Source organism: Pteropus vampyrus, unplaced genomic scaffold, assembly GCF_000151845.1.
Source record: "Pteropus vampyrus isolate Shadow unplaced genomic scaffold, Pvam_2.0 Scaffold633, whole genome shotgun sequence".
Taxonomy (NCBI): Eukaryota; Metazoa; Chordata; class Mammalia; order Chiroptera; family Pteropodidae; genus Pteropus; species Pteropus vampyrus.
The window spans coordinates 83,674-109,047 of NW_011889414.1; positions in this window are offsets into that span (position 1 = coordinate 83,674).

Genomic DNA, 25,374 nt, shown 5'->3' on the forward strand with positions numbered 1-25,374 from the left:
ATCTCACTAAGATTACATGACATATGCAAGATACAGAGATATTAACCTCTCTGAAACTTGTAATAATAAGACTTATTTTAAAAAAAAAAAAGTTAAGAGATTGAATGTACATGTTTCATAATAACTCAGTCAATTAAGTATGTCAGAATAGTAATTAACAGATTTTGGACTTTTACTACTTTCTAGGTCTTCTTCAAAGTATTAATTCTCACAGAGAACCCATTAAAGTTCTATTAACATCTCCACTTTACAGGAAATGAAGTGATCTGCTTAAAACCTAAATTCTATTAAGTGTCAGAATGATCATTGGACCCAGGCAATCTGACTCCAAACTCTCTCTTCTTCAGCACTGTGCCATGTATCTATGCCATCTTTCATAAGACATGTACACACTAAACTGAGAAAACACTGCATATTTAGAAGTTGGGGCAGGCTGCCACTGAAGGTGGAAAAAGAGCATTCGGTAATCTCAATAAAATAAAAGTTTTCCTCATTCCACATGGAAAAAAATTTACTATAACTACCTGTTAATTGACTTTCTTTTTTTTTTTAATTGACTTTCTTAAAAAAAAATGATGTCAGCCTGAATAATTAGCAGCAATTTAAGGCATATGTTAGCTAGCAATTAATCCTATGTAATGAAAGAGTTGTTCATTCCGAGATGTCTATGCAAGCATTCTGAGATAAATATGCTGATGTTAATTAATAGCATGATAAAGTGTGATATGATTTAAATCTCAAACACAAGCATTATAGGCATCTCCACTGTGCTTAGTTCTATCATTCATTCTTGTGGCCATTAATTAGTTTTTCTAAACAATATCCAGTTTCTAGACCTCATAAAAACCCATGCTATGCTTAATGATTAAGTTAGTAAAATGCTTATAATCAATAATCTTCATCTATGTCACTGGACATTCATTCCTGAATATGGTTCAAATGTCAAAAATTAATCATTTCTAATTAAGAGTCTATAATACACCAGATAAAAATAAACAACACACTGTTTATATTAATAACAATTACTTGTATCTTAAAATTGATTACCATTTTTATGGGTTCCTTTTCCAACCTTGAAGGAAACTAAGTTTACATAGGTTTTAAGTAAAATAGCCAATTCAACAGTGAATTTGCAAAAAATACTATTTTGTGCATTGTACTATTATAATACTCCTGTAGGTAGATCTAATTGACTAAAATACTGGGAAGAGGTCAAAAATGTATTAGAACCACGTGAATCCAGGGAGAATGACTTATTTACTATCCCCAGTCCAAATTTTCCTGTGCTTTTTGTGTGAATACTAAAAACAAATCAATGAACTAGACTGTTACAGTTCACACTTCTCTGTGTTCACCTGAAACAGAGAAATGGGGTTCAGAGATGAGAGACAGACATTTGGGCAGGAAATGGAGGCTCAATAATGCATTAACCTTTACAAAATTTCTGCAGCATTTCAATATGTGAATGTGATCAACCATAGAAAGTCTGAGCAAAGTGCCTAGACCCCAGTAAGAATTCAAAAACCAGCACCTACTTTCCTTATTGTTATATCTTTGGAATTCAAATCCTGTGACTCTTCAGCTTACTTAACTTCAGTGTTTTCTGTTACACATAGAATAAAATCCAGTCTTATTATGGCTGTCATGGCTCTGTGTGACCTCCCCTCCCACTACCTCTCTGACAGTGATTTTATCCCTCTTCTAGTTGGTCCTCATGGGCCAATCTCACTTCTTGCTGTGCCCACACACACCACACATGTGACTGTGAAAGAATGCAGCATTTACACACCCACAGGATCTCCTCCACACTTTCCCCTGGGCTCAGCTCAAATGTCACTTCCTCAGGGAAAAATCATTGAGCATCTGTATTAAGGACCTGCCATCCTGTTATCCTTCACTTCTCTTCATAGCACTTCTTGTACTTTGTGTAGCAACCATGAACCGACTGTTTATCTTACTCACAAAAACATAAATATGATGAATAAGAGAGGTGAGAAAAAAAAAGGGTCATTGATTTATCACTGATACGTGAAAAGGATTTATGCCCATGATCATATACCTGTTAAAAGACCAACCACCTCTTAGGCCTCCTGATTCACAGTTTAGCACTTTCTCCAGCACAGACACACAGATGTCTTAATGTTCTCCCACTTCCAGCCTTGGTCCAGTGTCAAAGTCTGGCCAAGGTGAGGCCTTGGGATGTTCCAGCCACAAGTGTTACATTTACTGAAACAACCATTATGATCACCAACAAGTCACAATCTTTAAACAGGTTGTCAGTTCTTCTCAACCACTTATTTTATAGAAAAGCTAGCAGGCCCCTTAAAGGCTGGTCTTCACAAGCACTGCACTTCTGGAATGTACTGAGAGTATCCTACCTGGATGTCCAGCTGACCCCACTTGATGAATGAGACAAGGAGAATGGAGAGATTCCAGGTTAAGGAGAGAAGAGCTTTCTGTTTCTGATCAGCCAGACTGAGGAGGCTGAGAAACAAACATCCAGTGTGAAGCTGTGAATAAGAACATGTTTTCATTATAGAAAATACATAAGGCTATTATGAAAACAAGAATGTACAAAAAAAGGTACATCCGATATCTATACATATGGTGTATTATTGAATTGTACACTTGAAACCTATATAATTTTATTAACCAATGTCACCTCAATAAATTTAATTTAAAAATCTTACCAGTGTTATGCATTAGGATACAATTAATAACCAATCATAATTGATATTATGAACTTTGCAACAGTCAAAATCAAGCTACTTTTCTAATTGGATTTCTTCCACATTCCATTCTAACCTGAAATACTGAATTTAAAAAAAAACTGACAGTGAAGGAGATATGTATTTCTATCAATATTCATATTAAAAATGCATGTCCATGTGCACCATGAGACACAGGATGAAATGCTACCGCCAAATGTCCATCAATGGAGAGGATAAATGGTCACATGTTACACAATGGAATATTAGAATTCAAGAAAATGAATGAACCACAGTTAAACACAGCAACATGGCTGAATGTCACAAAGAGATCATGAGCTAAATAACCTAGACATCAAGAAATGTATACTATTGTATTAATAATCATCCAAAACTGGAAATGGCTAAATTGAGAGAAGTAACAATGGTTGACTTTAGAAAGAGGGAGCCAAGAGGAGCTTCTTCTAGGTGCTGGCAATTTCCATTTATTTTTTACCTGACTGGCATTTACATAGGTGGTCTTTTTTGATAAATCACTGAATTGTACAGTTACATTTTCTGTTTTCTATATGTGTATTATATTTTGCTTTTTTAGAAGTTTATGAAATGCTATGACGATACGGATTTTCTTGAAAACCAGGAATGGGGAAAGAGGAGAATATTTTTCCAATTACTTCTGTTGCTTGCCTTCTCTCCACCCATGCTTACACTGACTTCAGAGCCCCGGTTGCTCAGGTTCCCCTCGTTGACATAATTTGTCTCCAGACTTGAACTAGGTGCTCTTTAGTCCTGCTAAAACCCCTCACCCGGGGATTTCTATTTACTATACTGCTGCAATAGGTCCATAACCCTATTCATGACTTACTCGAAAATAACTTACTTATACTTTATTTTGAAAGTTTACATTTAGCAGTATATTAATGAAATATAAACACAAATTAGATGAATTGTCTCGCTGGTACTTTATAGAGTGCTTTTTCATGTAAAATTAGATTAAAAATGTACATATATATTTAAGTATGAATGTAACATATTTTTGAAAAGTATGTGATATTTTCTAGTTTTACTTTATTCAAAATCCAATATTTAATATTAACTGTTAGTTATGAATTCTAGTGACATGTATTTCTGGAAAGGTAATCTGAACAACCATCTTCTTCAGTCTCTTCATCCACAAAAGTCTGTTGCCAGGTCCTCCAAGATATATGTGAATAAGTTTTGCTTCAATGGTGGATTGGTAATTGCAAAACAAACAAACAAATAAAAGCTATACATGTTATAATGAATCAACAATATTAGTATATAAACAGTGTTTCTTGTTAAAATAAAACAATTAATATTAGCCGGGTTGTTATTGTGCCTCTCCAGATACAGCTGTAGTTGAAAGATTCTGATGTATGTATGTTAAGATTTTGACTCTGCTTGACAGATATTTATATGTTTACATGTATTTTCTTTTCCATAAGTGATATTAAGCATACTATATTATTCTGCCAGTGATTTTTACCTTAAATGTATCATGATCATTTTTTAAAGCTAAGAATGTAGTTCATTCATATTCTAATATCTGTTTATTTCTCTAGTGGTGAAAATTTTTATTTTTCTCATTATTTTATTAGAAACCAATCTGGAGATAAATTACATGTATATATAAAATATACATGTGCATAATTTATATTTAAATTATGTCAATTTCTTCTAGCTCCAGCTGTGCAAGGAATCTATTATCCTTGGACTAATTCACTGGTTAACAGTATTAGCAGGCAATACTGTTATTTCAAAAAAATATTTTAAAAAATATTTTAAAAATACTTCATTCCATTAAATCTTTATTATCATTCCATCTGCATTCTTGATTAAGAACAAAAACAAATGCTTAAACTTGACCTTCACATGACCCAAGCATGGAGAGTTGCAAATACCTGTTTGTTCAAGAAAGGAGTAGAGGTTAGGGTTGCTCTCCATGGTCCCAAAATAGCATCTCACTATTGATTCCCAGATTTTGGACACTGCTATCTACCTTGACTCAGGCTAAAGTTTTCCATGAATTTTATTTGATACATAAGTTTTTAGATATGCTATTTAATTGTATAAAATAAACAGACTATTAATTATGTTACACAATATACAGACCTGGGATTAGCTCATTTTGACTGTTTTATTAAGCTTCTGAAAAAAATGTTAAATCATTTATTTTTTTCTGAGAAACTTGTGGAAGTCGAAACTTGTACCTGTATTTGCTGCTCAAGATATTCTCTTTAAATAAAACAATATCGCATAGACATCAAGAATGGACTTTGAATGAGGAAGACTAGAATCTGAATCCCAATGACCTCTTTACTAATACAAGTGACGTGGGCAAAGAACAGAGATAATGAACTTGGCACACATGTCCTTCATCTGCAAATTACCACCATAGGAGTAATCCAGCATTAAATACACATAGCCCACAACAATCATTGTGATGTGCATGTATCACAATAGCCAACAGCATATATTAAATACTTACTCGTGTGCTAGGCCTTCTTCGAAGTACTTATTTTATCTGATTCTGATAATAGATCCATAAATTAGTATACGTTTCATTTTCATTTGATAGACAGTCAAGTAATATGTTAAAGATCATGATGCAGTGGCAGAGCCGGAACTACACCTTAGTCTGACTCCAAAATCTGCATTCTTCAGTATTCTGACATGTACAAACAATATTTCATAAAAATATAGGTGTCATATGTGTGTGCACTGTATATTTACACACTTAAAATAGAAACAGAAATTGTTTCTGACCACAACTAAAATTGAGATTAAATTTTGTTATATGAATTAACAAAGATGCATTTGCTACCCTAGTGAGATAAACATTCATATTTCTCACTCTAGCAGAGAATATATTTTCTAATTTTTACTTACTTGTTTGTTGCCAACTATAAAATGGCAGGAAGTACAGCCACAAAGACTACAGGTCCCAGGAGTCCCAGGGCCTATAATTGAAAATGGAAGAGATGCACACTACTAGCAAACTTCTCAACAGAGACCAGGTCCCATGTGAATCTAGAAACAGAGCCATAATTGCTCAAGGTATCATCATCTGTGATAGCCACAACCTAAAAAATCCAGGTGTACACCCACATCAAAGTAGACAACTGGTGACATATTACTAGGGTTGAACACCACACAGAAAAGGAAAAGTAAATGAATACCTATTCCACTAAAAACACAGGTGAATCTCGATAGGTAGGTAGGTAGGTAGATAGATAGATAGATAGATAGATAGATAGATAGATAGATAGATAGATAGATAGATAAAGCAAGATAAAGCAGACACCAGGGAGTCCACGTTGAGTTATTCTCTTGATAACAGTCCAAACCTGAAGAACCCTGGACTGCAGTGATGGTAGTCACAGTGCTTATCCTCAGTAAGAGGTGGATGGAGAGCCGCCTCTGGCTGCGGGTGATTTCATTTTCTTGACTAGACTAGTGGTTACATAGTGGTCATTTTGTGACACATTATTGAACTGTACATTTACATTTTACATGTTTTCTGTAGGCATGTTTTGGTTTAATAATTAAATGCTTTACAAATTGGTATGGTAACATAGAACCTGTTGGAAAACTGTGAAGGGGAAAAAGAAGAACAGGTACTACATCCTTTCTGTCTGTTCCCTTCCAGTTGACTGATCTCAGGTCTACCAGGGTAGGCAGGGCCCATTGAACAGATATCTCTCTCCAAGTAGATTCTCGCATTTTGTCCATTCTGAGTCTGTTTTACATGACTAATGTCTTAATGAATGCAGGTGATTAATTCTGTGGTAATGTATGGATGCCTTAATCTGATATTTCTTTCATGTAATTTGAGGTGAAACTTTTTGAGACAGAGCATTAGCTTATCAGAGGAGGTGTAAATGTTATGCCCATGAACAAACTGATGGAATGTCATTGAGGACTGGGACAGTGTAAAGAGAAAGAAATAAGAATCAGAGCTTTCATAATTATGAGCACAAAACTATGTTTGTCAGAGCTGTGGCCTCAATTTTTATATCTGGAGAAGATAAAGTTGAATTCAAAGCCCACTATGTCCTTCCCTCAATCTAGAACTCTATGGTCAATTTCACTGGAATAAAACTGAGGGAGCCCCAGTTTCATGCTATGTCTGCACTCTGCAGAGAAATTTCAGGCTGAAACCGGTGTTCTCACACCTTCAGGTGTAAGCAGCTCTCTGATAGCTTCTCCCAGACATTGGTGTGGAGGACCGTGGAGAAGAGGATGCTGGCTCTGTCAAAGGTGGACGTCAGAGATCTCCTGACAGAAGCTGACATGACTGACGACAGCTCCAGGCTGCAGAAGTCTATGGCCAGAAGATGGTTCACCAACTGGTTTGTGGTCATACCTGATGGTTTAGGAAGCTTGGGATTCTGGTGGTCCTTTAAAAGCAAAAGTGACATCTGCAACATAAATTCATTTATGGGTCTATCAACCATCTTCACATGAAGTTTCCTGTATATTTATTTCTTAGTGATATGAGAGTAACCTGGATAGATTAGATTTAGAGATCATCTACTGGAGCTTAACTTCGGAAGAGAGGAAACAGTGCAGTCCCACCTTTTTTGGAGAAGACCTCTCTGCTCCTTGAAAATGAGTGAGCTGGGAAGAAGAAGCCCAGTTTCAGAATTTCTGATTGGAAATTCTGAAGAGTGGAATTCTGAGGAGTGGAAGCTGAAAACATGCTCAAAGGGACACTTCTCCCCTCAATTCCCAAGAAACTGGAGTCTTTGCCAGAAGCACAGAATAAATATGCTCTGCGTCACTCACCCCTGAAAGTGCCTTTACAACCAGGATTCAGAGAAGAAAGAAACATGAAGGTGATGCTATAAGACCTGAGAGTTCAAAGGGGAGAAGCTGCTTCTCATCCACCATGGGCACACACACTAGGGCAACTCTGTCTCCAGTTTCAAGAAGGTGCCTGAGAGAGAACAGGTTCCAACAAGATTCCCTGCATCCCTGGTCAATACCCACAAGCAGCCCCAAATCCCTTGTGCACAAATCCCAAAGGTTCGTTTGATCCTAATGAATCAAACTGAAGGTCTTGAAGTTTGGAAGTGGCAGAAGCAGGAAAATCAGTTCCTTTGGCAAAGATAATATTAAAATAACAAAGCAAGAGAAGATGGTTACAAACATAGGACTCTAAGAGCACTGAGACACAATACGGGTTTTTATTATGTCACTAAAATATGAAATCAAAACAAACTACCTCACATATTCAACTTTTTTTCAGATACCATAAGCTGTTCCTTAGTCTTTAAATCAGCAGGCATATTGTAATGGCTCCTGGGAACCATACTGCATTGGACCTACCTGTGACCTTTCTAGCTACAATGTCAGATTTCATCATGACTAATGCTTTCCAAAATCCACTCTATAGAAACATGTACATCAGGAAGAAAATTATTAAGGAGAGGGGCTCACCCCTCCTCTGGACACCAGTGAGGCCATTCTGGCTCATGGGAGAACAGCCTGCTCTCCACTCTGGATGAACAGCACTTCCCTAGAGACTTCCTGGCCATAGATATACACGTGGGAGTCTGCTGCCCCTCATCACACCCCTGTGCCCATTTCAGGACCCAGATAAGGGTGGCTCTACAGATGAGCCAACACATTTTTGATTCAGTCAGTCAGTGATTCCAGAGTACATATCACTATCCCTGGTGCTTCATGTGCAATTGTAGGAAAGAAAACACTGAAAAGGTCAGATCAAGCTGTGCGATTTTACACGCATCTTTTTTTCTTTTGATGAGTTTAAAAAACAGATTGGGACAGGGTTAAGTCAAAGGTCAAAGACCCCAATAGCAAGTGCAGAGGACACCTGTTGAAAGGCAGGAACTTTTTCTGGAGCATGTAATAATCAAGTACATTGGATTCTCAATTACAATTATTTTATTAAGTTTAGGGGGTGACATTGGTTATTAAAATTATATAGGTTTCAAGTGTACAATTCGATAATACATCATCTGTATATTGCACGGTGTGTTCACCACCCAATGTCAAATCTCCTTTAGTCACCATATATTTGACATCATTTACCCCTATCTACCACTCCCTCCCCACTTTCCAAGGCGGGGAATTTGTCTTAGGACAAAACCCCACCATCCAGTTTATAATGAATGCTGTTATTCCTTTTGTTTGTTTCTTTATTTCTTGTGGCGGGGGGAGAACTTTATTGAGATTTAATTTGCATGATAAAATTTACCTATTTAAAGTGTATAATTCAATGGTTTTTACTATATCCACAGTTACTTAATAATCATCTCAAACCAACTTAGAACTTTCCATCACCCCCAAATAAACCCATTACCCACTAGCAGTCACCGCCCATTATCTCCTCACTCTACCACCTGGGCAACCACTAACCTACTTGCAGCCTCTGTAGACCACAAAGAACTTTTTGCAAACTGTGGTGAAATACACACAGCATAACATTTACCAGCTAAGATTTTTACAAATTGTGGTACAGAACACATACCCTGAAATTTGCCACCTTTACCATTTTGAAGTGTCCATCAGTGGTGTGAAGTACATTCGCATTGTCGTAAAGAAGATCTGAACATTTTCATCTTGCAAAATGAAAATTCTATACCCCAGAAAAGAAGTTGTTTAATGAGTATCGAGTTTCATTTTAACCACTTTAGAGTGGACAGCTCAATGACATTCAGGACATTCACACGTTTGTGTGACTATCACCACCATTCATCTCCAGAACTTTCTGACCATCCCAAACTGAAACTATGTATCCATATATTTGTATCATTATCCAAATGTTACCGTTTCTGAGCCTCTGTTTGTTCATCTGACAAGTAGATTGATTAAAATGAAATCACCAGCTTACCATATGCTCATGTAAATAAAATGGCCACATAGAGCTTAACACAGAACTCAGGGTCATGGGTTATAAGCCCTCATACTCTTTGCCTGTGGCCAAACCTTATAGTTTAAAAAATGGTTTAAATTTTTCAATTACAGTTGCATACAATATTATATTTATTTCAGGTGTACAATCTAGGGATTAGACATTTGCGTACCACACAAAGTGATCACCCAGATAAGTCTAGGAACCATCTGACACCATACATAGTTTTACAATACTGTTGACTCTATTGACTATGCTGCACTTTACATCTGGATGCTGTTGTTTCAAAGTATCCTCTTGTATCAGGTATCAACTGGTGAAAGACTCCCAATCAACACTAACCCACAACATTAAGGGCACCATGTATGTCATGTGCACTGCACAATGTCAGATTCTCATATCTGAACTTGACTGAAAAAGAAGAAACCATGAAAACAACATTTCTATACAATAACTATAAAGGGGGCTTTAGTTGAACAACCGGTCTTCGTTCTAAAGAAAGTGCTTCAGTCAGGGTCTCAGATGGAACTAGAATGACACAGGACAACATTGCTGGTTGCTGATCATGAATTCTTCAGGAAGCTTTGTTCAATGTAAATGAGGAACTAGAGTGTATGTAGGTAAGTGAGTCATCTTACAAGGTGGAAGAAAGATGGCAAAGGAGAAAAGCATGGAGAGAATGAGACAAATGATCTTTTCATACTTTTCTCTCACTTGTGGGAAACTGAATGAGCTACAATTAATAAACTTGAAAAAATTAATGATTGAATTTGCACATTACCTTTCATGGACTGATCTGCTGAGTGGACCTTGATTTTTCTTATGGAAGCAACCCTGTGGACACACTTCTCCGGGTGGACTTTGGCTTCTCCTATATGAAAATCCATGAAGAAAGAATGTAAGAAATGCATTCCCAATACAGACAGCTTTAGATATCTTGCTGGTAACAGACCAGAGGGAACAATTAGGAATAATTGAAACTCAGTTCAATCATTTGATCCCATTACTCACTGATTTTCCAGAAGTGTCATCTGAGTCAAAACTGGGATTCAGGGAAATCATAGAGTTTAGAGTGTACTTGAAACACCTATTACATTGATTATGTGACACGTGATCAACACACATCGACCCCCAGATGTCTGCAGCACCCTGGCATCCTTACTTTTCTACATCCCAGTCTGTAGTCCGATAAGTACCTGGTGTTCTGACGGTAACCACCATATTAAAGGTTTCTCTCTTTTTCATGTCATATAAATGAAAATATCCAGAGGAAACTCTTGTGTCTCAGTGGATATTATTACTGAATATTATATGAATTTTTCCTGTGTAGTTAGTGAAGCTAAAGATTGTTATTTGCATTGTGGCATCTGTACATCACATTGTAAGTACATGGGCAGTAAATTCACTCCCTCTACATTTACATACAGTGGAGCATTTCCCGTGGTGGTTACTCAGAATGATGCTGCCATGAGTGACTGTGTACAGGCCTCCAGGGGACAGCTGCACCCCTGTATCATTCTTGTGATTGGACATAAGTCGTAGGCTTGCTGTGACATAGGTACAGATAACCGTAAAGCACAGTGGAAAACAACTACCAAAGTGGTTGTACACATGTACATTCCCATAACAACGTGGAGACAGGTCCAGTTCCTCCACATCCTCACCAGCCCTGGGTAATATTCATCCTAACAAAGTGCCTGTTCCTGGTGAGGTGCAATGAGATGTTGTAGTTTAATATGCATTTTCCTAATTACTGGTGTGGTTGAGTGCATTTTCAGACACTTGCCCTGTTGAACTTGCTGGATTTTCTTTGATTTATGATGTGCCAAAGTGGGGACCCAGCGGATTGTCTCTCTCAGCAGCCCATACCTTTTGGTGAAGCCCCACCTGCTCTCAGAGAGACTATAATCCTGCAAGAGAGAGCCACATCCTGTTCTCAGAGATTCCATATCTCTGTCCCAGAGTCCCCCATGGGACATAGAGAGAACGATGTCCCTGCCTTAAGGGTGGCCCCATATTACTCAGGAGAGAATTACCTCCCTATTCTCAAAAGTACCAATATCCCTCAAAGCACCCCAAAAGATTCTTCAATAACTAGGTAATTCAGGTCTCAAACCACAGCCTTCGTTATTTTATAATCCTACACCTATCACAATCTCTCAAGTTTACTTCTGTTATTCAAGTATCTGCCCCTTTTAGAAGAGATTATTGCAACTGTGAGCTAGGCAAAAAAGCAGTGCTAAGTAGAAAATGCATAAAAGATACGGTGTGTAAAATTTGACTGATATATGGCCAATTCTAAACACGAATGTCACCACAGTCTTTTGGATGCAGTTGACTTGTTCATACTTGAGTACAGCCTTATTATATGCAAACTTTGGATTCAATATTAGGCATATCATTTAACTGTATATATTCATTAAGTTTCTCAATTAAATAATCAATTACTGACTAGTAGAAAATATTAGAATTCGTACCTTTACAAATAACCACTACTAATAGTTAAATAATTTTCCTTAGTTTACTTTTTCTTGCCATGTGTTGCTATTTGTTTTGCGGTAGCTGTTAATGTTCAGACCAGACATCCCATGGGAAAAAGCACAATGGGGAGCAGGTCTTGCTGAGTACTGAGGCTCTATAGCCCATCTGTACAGAAAATGGCAAGAGGGTGGCATATGAGGCTCATAACTAAGTGGTACCTTGAGTTCTTTTTGTTGTCCCTTGGATGTGTACCTCATGGGCCTTCAGTATTTCTAGGGCACATATTCATAATGCCATGTAATACCACTAAGAATCTTCCTTATTTTCATCAGATCTGGGATATATGCTAAAGGGTGATCAAGAACTGACAGGGTTTCTTCATGTATCCCAAGTGATGTCCACCGAATCTCAGGATTTGTGAATTGACAAAAATCACTTGAGCTTCCTATGTGCATGTGTCACCAATGACTATGACAAAATCTGTGACGTGGTGCACCAAATACAGCCCTAGGAGATGTGACCACTAAGCTTCTTATAGTCTCACTGACCACCTTCTCAGGTGGACAGTGCTTAGGTTCTCTATAGATTCAAGAAGTCCCAGGCACATGTGCCAATGCTGGAAATCCCTTGCATGGCAATAAAAATCTCATGGCTGAGAAATAAGGGTGGATCAGTTGTCCAGAGCACTAGCATTGGGACCCCATGCATTTCACTATCTTAGCTGTTCTACTTAGGGGCCCATGAACCTGAGCATATTCTCCTCTGTGCCTCTATTTCTCCACCAGGAAATGGAGATAGAAATCAAAAAATCAGACATACAGCCTTTTGGAAGTGTTGAAGTATTTAATGTATTAGATTGTGTGGTATAAATATAAATACTAAGGAAAGTTAATTATTGGTGAAATGTATAAACTTAGATCTCACAACTTAAAAAGTCTCAGATGTGCACTCAAGATCAGGGAGTTCTAATTCCCAAGCCATTATTTTATTGATGACAGACATCTGTTTGGTCTAAAAACTTTAATCTAATCCTAGTTTTAAGAAATCAGATAAAGGTGTCAAAAATGCTATTGGTGACTGCCCGAGTCCACCCTACAAGGCCACTCAACAAATAATTGGAGCATTTTTCTCTACTAAGATCCACTTACCTAACTCATTCATGGTCAAGAGCTACATGTGCAAATAAGATGAACACCAGATTTCAGAATGAGGGGCATTATCTATTAAAATGTCCTGTATTCTCAAAACTGTGAATCAATATCATGTCATGTATTTTCCTCCTCATAAATATAAACACCTCAAAAACAAGTGCCTCATTATAGAAAGAGCTCTAGAAGAAGGGTCAGATCTGAATCAGTCATGTGTTACAATAAAACATCATTAATGGAGACATCTTCTTTGTCAAAGCTGCACTTCTATATGAAAAATTAGATAATTATCCATTTATATGAATTTTTTTCCTCACATGTATATATTTTTCCCTATATGGAACCAACTTTCTATATACTTGATTATCTATTAGCTCCCATCAGTTCATTAACCTGTTTCTCCATCTATCATTGTATGTTGAAAGACTGGTTATTAATTGGATACTTAAGTGCAAAAAGAACAACAACACTACATTTTCAACATTCTTACCTCTGGTGAGGTGAATGGATTGCATGACAACATAAAATTGTTATCTCTGTAAAATCAGAAATTTTGACAACACTAACAGTATGAAAGTAAATGTATTTTTCACTTCACAAACTGAAATCTAGATATATATTTTACGATAGGATTTGGAAAACCAGAAACATGAGTGGAAGCAACGTTCCCCAAATATAAAGAATTCAATAAATATTTCAGAATAAAATAGAGAGAAGACATACTAAAACCCATGTTAGGTTCCCTTCATTGTGTGAAATGCCTTCCTACATATCTCCACAGTTTTGGAGTCACTTCAAAGTTCTGAAATTAATAATTTTCATAAGTTTCGACAAGGTAAAAATGACATCAAATAGACATTCCATATTTCCCAATAAATATCTATATGGGAGGTGAGGGCGCTGAAAGTAATAGGAAATGATATATTTATAACTTTACATGACAAATGCTAGGAAGAAAATTAAAATGATAAGAAAGTATTTTGAGAAATAGGAACTGGCCCGTTTGAAGGGACAGCATTCAATGGGCCAACGTGAACATACCACTGCAGCAACGATAAACATTCCTCATCTGAAGAATGAAATCAAGAACCTATTTCCCTGCTATGCACTTTCACACACTCAGCATAGGAAGAGGCAATTAGGACCAGGGACAAGACACATATCAGCACAAAGCCATTGTGACTTTCTGTGTGACTTCACAATCTACACTGTGGGGTCCAGCTGCTGGTTTACAGAGCAAATGTTTCATTTTAAACACTGACTCTCAGGTCCACATATTATTATTCTGTCTTTGTTTGAATATAAGATCTATAGGGCAAAATGACCTGCCTCCAAATACAGTCAATAGTGAGAATGTCAAGGCAAAAGGATCAAAGTAAACTCATTGAATAAAACCAAGCTTCTGTTATTGATTTGAAGTACCATCATCACACATTCCTGCCATTTCTGTACTACAAAACATTTCATGGACAAATAATATCAAACGTGTTCTACAGTGCACAAATTAAAACAAAAAGCATTAAAATTTTTTCAGTCTCAAGAAACCACATTTCTAAAAAGATAATTATCAACTGTGTAAGTCCTCCCCTCCTCTAGATATACAGGTGTCCCCACTATGTGAAAGTAGAGCGTTCCTAGGAAACCTTCCCAAAGCTGAGACGATGTAAAGCGAAGCAATTACCTGAGGACACACCTTGCTAACATATGCACAGACTCCACGGAGATGAAGCACAGATGCTCACACACACAGTTCCAAGCTAGGCCAGCTCAATGCTGAGATGTGAGTTTGGTTCCCGGGGAAGGACTCATTAGAGCAATTCTTGCTGCTTGGGATGCCACTGCCTCTGGAGCCAGTCCTGCAGAATACACTCTGAACACTACTAGAGTTTTCACTTTTCTTTAAAAAATCAAAAATTCTCTCTGGATTTCATTTGTTCAAAGAGGTACCAATGTAGGTCTTTCATAAAAGCAAAGGAGCTTAAAGCAAACTTTTCAATAGTGGAGAATGCCTGTATTGGCATATGATTAATGATTTTATAAATGGATAATTTTAGGTAATCCCTCAAATATAGGCTTAAACTGTGGACCCTTATTTATTTCTCAACACTAACACACATTATTATGATCTCTTTATGAAAAAAAAAAAAAGCCTATAGAAAAGAATGTGACCAATTTCCAAAGATGTGTGTTTTCCAATACTTTTGCCTTAATTAACAAACAAGAGAAATCTACAAAAATGATCACACCTTGGGTGCACCTCTAAGGAGGACAGTGCTGAAAAGTGAGAAGTGGGAATCATGACAAATCCAGCCCAGGATCCTCATGCTCCTTCCGCCCCAGCAGACTCTGTGACAAGCAAGGACAGACTGAGAACAACTGTGGGGAAGAGAAGAGGGAAGCTTGCAAAGGGCACTAGATCCATCTTAAATTACTGCCAAGAAGTCAGAGCCACAGAGTCAGGATACACCAAAACACCTGCCAAGACGATGAGAGCATGGAAAGTAGAGAAGTTCCTTTACTGCAGGTGTGATTTAAAGCAAGTAAGATTTAAGGAGCAAAGTAGTGTTGGTGAAAATCATGGAGTAGGGAAAACTAAGGGGCCTCCTGCCACAAAGCAATGAATAGACTCAAAATGGTCAGAATCAAATATTTTAGAACTCTTGAAGTTAACCAAAAGTTCACAGAAACCACAGAAAATTTAATCAAAAAACAAAAGAAGAATCTCGGTGAGTTGGGTCATGTCATCACCTGGGCCCATCCCCTGCTTCCCAACTTAGTGGTGCCTTGAAAGATGAGCACACTCTGGAACAGGTATCTACTACAGAGGGAGCAGAAAGGACCTGATTCCTCATGAATTGTGGTTGTGTGTGCTGACCTGCACTGTCTGGTGATGCCCTGGAGGAATTGCCTTTCTTCACCTCCCCTGGATTTTTGCCCATAATATCTAAGGGCAAAACTGTATATTACCAGCAGACTAAAGGAGTAACAGTTGAGGTAAACAAAATAGTTACCCAAAGCCTTTGGAGGAAAGAAAGCTATATAGCAATTCTGGGAAATAGATTCAAGAAAAGTGGCTGAATTTCAGTAGGGATGGTAAGCTCATTGGAGTGTGACCTTGTCTCAGCCCCATGCTCTGCTCTACATTCTGCACATGAATTGAAAACTAAAAGCCAACATTCACAGTGAAACCAAAAATCTCACAGCCACACGAAGGAGCGGACCAGACTCAAATCCCTCAAAGCACCAATTTGAGATAATTATCATTATTTGATCTGTCTCCAGAATCTATGGAAGATCCCACATGCTTGGATGCCTGTTTTGACCTGACTTGGGGCTTGCCTAGCACAAAATGCTTGTTCCTGGGCACATACGTCAAAACAATAACAGATATTTCTGATTCTTCACAGTTACCTGAGGTGATGAATCGGAGCTGGAGCAAACAATAGACTAAAAAAAGGAAAATGCTTAAACACAAAAGAGAAATTCACCGGGCTTAGAAACTCTGTTGTACCCCTAGATATTTAGGTCACGTACAAAGGTAGGGCAGGGCACACACCCTGGGCTTCCAGATGCTTAGGAAAGACCTGGCAAGGTCCTGACGTCTCACCTCTGGATGAACTTGATGTTCTGCACAGAACATGAAGGCTCTGGTAAAGGGTCCAAGTAACTGAGCAAAGACTATAGTATCCAGACATGACAGATGACAGAGGTGAGAGTTTCATTCAGAAAAGTCAGTAACAGGCAAACAACAGCAACAAGTGCTGGGGCGGGAGAGGTTCTGAACACCGGCACCATCGGTTGATTGGATCCAAGTGGCATTTAAGGAAGACTTCATAAAACGATAGCAGAATATATATTCCTCTCAGTTTCACATGGAACAGTCATCAAGACAGACCACATGTTAGGTCATAAAACACACCTCAACATACTTAACAGAATAGAATAGGCCCAGACCACTATTTACTAGAAATCACCTACACAAAGGTGGACATGCCCAAATATTTGGAGACTAAACAACAGATTTCTCCAGAACACAGAGGTCAGAGAAAATTTTAAAATATTTTTTACTAACTGAAGGTAAAGTACAACTAATCCAAATGTGTGGCATTCAGTGAAAATTGAGCTTAGACAGAAACTTATAGGATTGAATACAACACTATGGAAAGTAAAGAAGATCACTGCCCCCCCCCCCCCCCAAACATACAGCACCTGATTCTTGGCTCCAAATCCTCTGTGTATTCAGTTTAGGGATTTTGGGGTTTCAGTGGGAAAATGTACCACCACACAACAAGGTGGCAGTAACACAGCTGTCTTATTTGGGGAGCACTTTGACAGTTTTGCACACAGGGGACTCCTTCCCAGCATGAGGCCTTCAGAAACAATAGGATGGGGTCCCCATCCAGAAGGGGATGAGGGCAGGGAAGTCCAGGGGAAAAAGAGAATCAGTCGAGTGCTGAGGGGTCTAGTGATTTTTCTCAGCAGCATGCTGAGGGGTCTCTGGGTCAGAGGACCAGAAGGGCAGCAGTGGGTTGAGTGTGTTCACAGCCCCAGGGTCTGTCTCATCGAAGACCAGGAGATGGTGGTGCAGATTTCAATGATGCAAAGCAGGTAGGCTTTAATTGGCTAAGGTATGCTTATTTCAGATATAAATTAAACATTTGGATGCAGAAGACTTTGATTTTGGTGCTGCTGGTTTTGAGCAAATGGCCCGGCCTGCTGTGCATTAACCAACCCCAGGCCAGTATTCAGGGCATCTTAGGTTCATTTAACTAAAACCCTGCTCAAAACTAGTAAAATTAATTAATTGATTGATTAATTAATTAATTGCTTAATTAATTGATTAATTAATTAATTAATAAGATCGTGCTCGTATCTAGTCTAATGTATTTTCTATTTCTCCACAGAATAGCCAATAATCTGTAGTCCTTGTCACTGTCACTAATTGGGACTTCCTTACGGCAAAAAGGAAATTTAACTTTGGGTGCTGAACACATAATGAGATATATATATGATGTATTATTGTATTATACACTTGAAACCTATATCATTTTATTAACCAATGTCATCCAATAAATTAAATACGTTAGAAAAATATATTTGGAAAGGAAATGCAACCCAGATCTGAGTCAGGAAAATAGCCCAAATCCTGACCATCCAGCTTCCTACTCATTTTCTTCAAAACTAAGCTTCCTGTGGCCCCTTAGGTAAACCAGCACCTGGCCACCCCTCCACACACACATATTCAGTGTCAGCTCCGTTGACCTGAGTCTTCCCAATGATCAGAGGACAACGTCAGTAACCAGCAGTCTGCTCGACACTCAAACTGCGTCAGAACCTAGGACATTTCAAACGAATGGCCACATGCCGGCTCTGCCAAGAATCAGCAGCTCCTTAGCTGACCAGCCTGGGTAGGCAGTTAAGGCAGCAACCAGGGCAGCAGCATCTGGCCTGGAATTTTGGCAGTTTAATGAATTATGTCCGCATCTTCTGACATATGTCTGACTTGTGATCTGAGCTTCTGTCTCTGAGCCTTGAATGAGACCTGATGAACCTCAGCAGTAGCTGTACTCCCATTTGACTTTTAAATGCATCTTTCATTTTATCATTATAGCAACACTGATGACTAAATGGCAGCAGAAAGGAATGGCAACAGTAAATGAAGAATAATCATGTAATTATAAGTCCTCAAAAAATGCCTAAGACAGTGTCAGTGCTGCATAAACGTTCAACTCATAAATCCAGAATGTATACAGAAAATTAACAATTCTTACTTCTAGAGACAGAAGTGGAAGGCTATAGAATAGGAAAGGAAGAAACATGTCTTCACCAGCTTGAGCACCTAGAAAAACAGTCCCTTTATCTTAATGGCTTAAACAACAAACATTTGTCAGGGTTTTGATGGTTGGGAGTTCATGAGGAAGGTGCCGACAGGGCTCTGTCCCTGGCAAGGGCCCTCTTCCTGGTTACAGAGAGCCCTCTCCCCGCTGTGTCCACCTTAGCAGACAAAAAGCTTGCTGGCTCTCTGGCCTCCTCTTATAAAGGCCCTGAACCCATCCACGAGGACTTCACCCTCGTGATCTCATTGCCTCCCAAGGGCCCTACCTCCAAATACCATCACATTGGGCTTGAGGTTTCAGCATAGGAGTGTTGGGGCCACAAATGTTCAGCTCATTGCAAACTCAGGCTTCGATTCTTTTGTGCCTTTTGAATTTTCTTTAAGAGCATTAATACTGTTTCTATTAATTAAGCAAAAACATAGAGACCAAAAACTTTCCCTCCAAAATAGTAACACAAGACAACCACTTTATTTTTCTGGTGGTCATGGGTTGGGATTCAGATGGGACACATTTCTGCTCCATGATGTTGGTTCTCAGCAGAGAAGTCACACTGGCTGGTCTGACAGGACAACCAGGGTTAGGATCCTCTGGAGGTGACTCCCTCTCTTGTCTGCACATGAAACTACATGTGGCTGGGGGACTCACAAGAGACATCCCCATGTGGCCTAGGTGGCCTCCAGCAGGGAAGCGTTAGGTGTTCAAAACTCTTGTTGGCTGTGGGCTCCAAAGGGTAATGACCCAAAAGATCAGGTAGAGGTACATGGCCTTTCAAACATAACCTTGGATGTGACACAGAGTAGTTTCCAGGGCATCTATTGGTGACAAGGCATTCTAGTATCAGCTCTAGTGTCAGGGGGAGGGGCCAAGTCCTCACCTCTCAATGGGAGAAATGTGCAGGAAATGGGAATGAAGTCTTCAAACCAATACATGTATATTTCACTGTAAGAATACTGAGTCGCATGGCTCCAACTCCAAAATGTATGACACAGGAGATACTGCCTAAGGCACAGGCCAAGGTAATGTCAACTTGGGTTTGACATGAGCTTGGTCAACATGAGCTCTTGACAAATAAACACAAACTGTTAGAGTACCTTGATAACAGTTTTTAATAAGAAGAAATAATGTCTACCATAAATATGGCTCTAAACTGGAAGATTTGCCCCCATTCCATGTCAAAGTACCTGATTTATATGCCAGGACAGCTTCCTGTACTTCTCTTTCAAAAAAATTCATAGACTCTTAACTACTAACGAATTTGTGTACAATTTGCACAATGATCACTTTCTCTGCTGGCCCTGAACTCTTAGGAGGACAGACATCAAGACTTCTTGGTCCTCACCAGCTCTCTGCTCAGTGATCCATACATGGAAGGAGCCCACAGATGGTAACATCTCCCTCTTTCCTGCTGTTCTTAATTTCTACCAACTGCCATGTAGTGAGGACATTCAAGCAGCCCTATGGAGAGAAGCACTTGGCAAGAAACCCAGGCCACGAGGAGGAAAAAAAATATCATAAATGATAGAGAATCTGTTCATCCCTCTGGCAACCAAATCAAAGTTGTAATGGAAACAAGGAGCAAACAGCAAAGGAAAATTGCCTGAGATCTAGATGAACAAGCCATACAACTAGGGAAAAATCCAAGAAAGCATCCTGCAATGGCAGAAGGTAGGATGTGGGGAGGATGCGGGGCTGCCTCGACTAGAGTGGCTCAGTGAGACAGAGGCTGCAGCAGTGGCAGACTCCTCTTAATGGGGCCGCATCCGCAAGTGGACTTCCGTGGTGACAGACCTGCTCTCTCTGAGCACCAGTGCCAATTGGGCTGCACGCAGGGGGCACCAGGGATTTACAGGGAGACATTGTCAGAGTGAGGGCTGAAGCAAGACTTGCTCTGTACAGAAGTGCCAGCGGTATCCATTGTTCCTTGTTGAGCCCTCCCCTCTCCCAGTGCACAGACACAGCACTCCTACGGCCAAGACATCATCAGACTGGATAACAGAGATCACTTTCCTAGCCTCCCCTAACTCGCGGCCCTACCCAAGCCACATCCAGGTATATCCTCAGTGAGTCAAGTGCTCCTTGCTGAGCAGCGCCTAGACTCACACTGGTAGCAGCTGATCTCAGTTTCTGGTGTGGCCTTTTGAGACAACTATAAGCACAGCATCTGTGGATTGCTTGCTAAATCTTAACAGGTGGTCCTGGAGGGGCACAGGCTAGGGCTAAATTTGGCCTGCAGCTGAACCCCTCTCAGGACTGGGCCACTGGACACCTACTTCACAAATCCACACTAATAAGACCAGGAGACTTAGGAGCTTTGTTTAGTACATAGAAACAGATACAGAAAGGCAGCCAAAATTAGAAGACAAAGAAGCAGAAGCCATATGAGAGAACAGAACAGAGATCCAGATATAATGGAGTCTAGTAATCTAACAGATGCAGAGTTCAAAACACTGGTTATAAAGATGCTCAATGAACGTTTGAGAAGTATAGATAAATTCAGTGAGAACTTCAACAAAGAGATAAAAACATAAAAATGGAAATGGAAATTGTAAAAGGGAACCAGTCTGAAATGAAGGACACATTATCTGAGATGAGAAGTGTATTAAATGGAATAAACAAAGTGAATAAAGAAGACAATCAAATGACCTATCTAGAGCACAGGAAAGCCAAGGACACTCAATCCACTCAATCAGAATAGCAAGAAAAAAGATACTAAGACTATAAAAATATTTAAAAAGCATATGGGACACTATTAAAAGTCAAAATATCCATCTCATCAGCATACCTGAAGGAAAACAAGATGTTGAACAGCTAGTCAAAGAAATAATGATGGAAAACTTCCCTAACCTGGTGAAGGAAATAGATATACAACCCCAAGAAGCTCAGAGAACCCCAAAAACCAGAGATCCAAAGATGCCCACACCAAGACATATCATAATTAAAATGCCAAATGTTAAATACAAAGAAAGAATCTTAAAAGTACCAAGAGAAAAGCAGATAATTACCTACAAGGGAACACCTATACAATTGGCAGCTGATTTCTCAAAAGAAACTATGCAGGACAGAAAGGCTTGGCAAAAAATATTCAGCAGGTTGAAGACCCAGGATCTACAACCAAGAATAATTTATCCAGCAAAGCTACCCTTTAGAGTTGAAGAACAGATAAAGAGCTTCCCAGACAAAAATAAGCTAGAGGAATTTATCATCACCAAGTCAGTATTACAGGAAATGTTGGAGGGACTTCTTTAAGAAGAAAAAACATGTATCAAAAACAGGAATAAAGAATGGTAAAAACTACATTCCTATCAATAAATACCTCAAAGGGAAAAGAATTAAGTGTTCCAACTAAAAGATAAAGTGGATGAATGGATAAGAAAACAAGACCTCTACCTATGCTGCCTACAAGAGACTCACTTCAGATTAAAAGACACACACACAGACTAAAAGGAAGGGGATGGAAGAAGATATTGCTTTGATGGACCTAGAAGGTATTTAAGTCAGAGAAATATAAACACTATATGGTTTTACTTCTATGCAGAATCAAAAAAATAAAAAGAACAAACTAATCAAAAACAGACTCACAAATTTAGAGGACAATCTGCTGACAGGAGGTTGGTGGCTGGGAGAAAGGGGTGAAGAGTTAAAGAAGTACAAATCAGTAATTGATTGATAGTCATGGAGATGGGGAGCACGCATAGGGAATGCAGTCAGCAGTAACGTAATGGCTAGGTGGAGAGCCAGAGGAAAGAAAGAGCAATTAGGGGGATCATTTTATAAACTATATAAATGTCTATCAATGTACTGTATACTTGAAACTAATATTAAAATAAAAATGTTTTAAAAGGCTGTTATTTGAACACTGGAGGCCAAATAACACATTGGTAGGTAAAAAAGGGCTCTTACGACTTTTTTCCTTATAAAAGCTATGCTTCCCAGATCCCAGCTTCCGCAGAGTGCTACCCACACTTAGGTGGATGCGCTGACAGTGTCCGGCAAAGAAACACCTGTATATTTTATCCCAGAAAATATTTCCAGGTTGTCTAGTCTCTGAGGTCCTTTGTGATAGGCTATGTATCTAATTTATCTGAGGGGTCTCACCATGCCTCTCTCAGGGCCATACACACAGCACAAATTCATTATATGCTTCCTGGTTATATCAAGGCTGGTTCTCTAGGTTCTGTCATAGGAAGCTGTCCAGATTGAAAAATTGGAAGAAACTTAGATATCTAACAGTAGGGTAATTTTTATGTAAATTACGATAGAGTCATCTCATATACTATTATACAGACTTGTAAAATGATGCTTACAAAAAAGAAAAATACTCATAATATCCTGTGAACTAAAAAAACCTCCTAAAAACTGTATATGTAACATGATCTCAACTATATAATAAAACATAGAATAAAAGAAAAAAATTGTTTTAAAAAGGGAAAATCAACATGGGTTGTCATGGTTTGAGACAACCCATTTACAAGGAGGCTCTAGATAGAACATGAAGGAAAGAATGTGAGATAAGTGGAAAGTTCATCCTGGACACCAGTGACACATTATTCTTTCTAAAGTGTGTGATCTTCAGCAAATTGCTCAATGCTCTGTGTGCCTGTTTTCTCACCTGTAAAATGAAGAAGACAACCCACCTCATGGGGCTATAGTGAGAGAGAAAAACAAGGTAACACAGAAGCCATATGATCAGCAGGTCACAATGGGTCCTGTCACAGCCACATATGGGAATTCATTTCATCATTCAATGTCACTGTCTCTCTGCCTTCTAAGCAAGATTTGGGGAAGTTCTGGAGCTGTCCATGTCTGGGCTCTAAAATAAAGTATTTTAAAATGATCATTGCACTATATAGCCTCTAAAGACTTAGTTTTATTTACATATTATTTTTTCTTATATTCTATTTATTTGACACCATTTTAATAATAAGAACAGCTTTCATGAATGCCTTGGAAAAGAACACAAACCCGCCCATTTATGTTAGCTACTTTGTGATAGCTAACAATACCGACTCTCTCTGCCAACGTAATCAGGTGAAGCACTCTGATAAAAAAGCAGAATTAAGCTGTTATTGTAAAATAAAAAACAACCAAATTTAAAAATAAACAGAGGACCTGAACAGAAATGCAAATCAAAACCACAATAAGATACCATCTCACCCTGTTAGAATAGCTATAATCAACAGGATAAGTAATAACAAATGGTGGAGAGGATGCAGAGAAAAAGGAACTCTCATACACTGCTGGTGGAACTGCAAATTGGTACAACCACTATGGAAAACAGTATAGAGGTTCCTCAAAAAAATAAAAATTTATCTACCATATGATCCAGCAATCCCTCTACTGGGTATTTACCCCCAAAGATTTGAAGATGTTTGCACACCGATGTTCATAGCAGCATTATTCACAGTGGGCAGGACATGGAAGCAACCAAAGTGTCCTACAATAGATGAGTGGCTAAAGAAGCTGTGGTACATATAAACAATGGAATATTACTCAGCCATAAGAAGAGATGAAATGCTGCCATTTGCAGCAACATGGATGGACCTTGAGATAATCATTAAGCAAAATAAGTCAGACATAAAAAGTTGAAAATCACATCATATTACTTACATGTGGGATATAAACCTAAAAGCAACTAATGAGCTGGACAATCAAACAGAGACTCATGGACATGGACTATAGACTAGTAGTTACCAGAAGACTATAGACTAGTGGTTACTAGTGGGATGGGGGAAGAGAGGGGAGGTAGACGGGGTAAAGGGGGTCAAATATAGGGCGATAAGGGGACGGTAAAGTGGGTAAAGGAGATCAAATACATGGTAGCTGAAGGAAACTGGACTTTGGGTGGTAAACACGCAGTAGAATATACAGATGTCAAATTATAATGTACACCTGAAAATTATATAATTGTATTAACAATGTTACCCCAGTAAATTTAATTATATGATAAAAAATAAATTTAAGAAAAACTCTAAAAAAAAGAAGTTGTGGTATGTATATACAGTGGAATATTACTCAGCCATAAGACGAGATGAAATATTGCCATTTGCAACAACATGGAGGAAACTTGAGATCATCATGTTAAGCGAAATAAACCAGAAAGAAAAAGTTGAAAACCATATGATATTACTTATATGTAGGATACAAATCTAAAAGTAACAAACAGGACAGAGATTCATTGACATAGACAACAGACTAGTGGTTACCAGAGGGTGGCGGGGGGAGGTATATGGGGTAAAGGAGATCAAATACGTGATGACAGAAAGTACTCTAACTATGGGCAGTGAACATGCAATGTTATA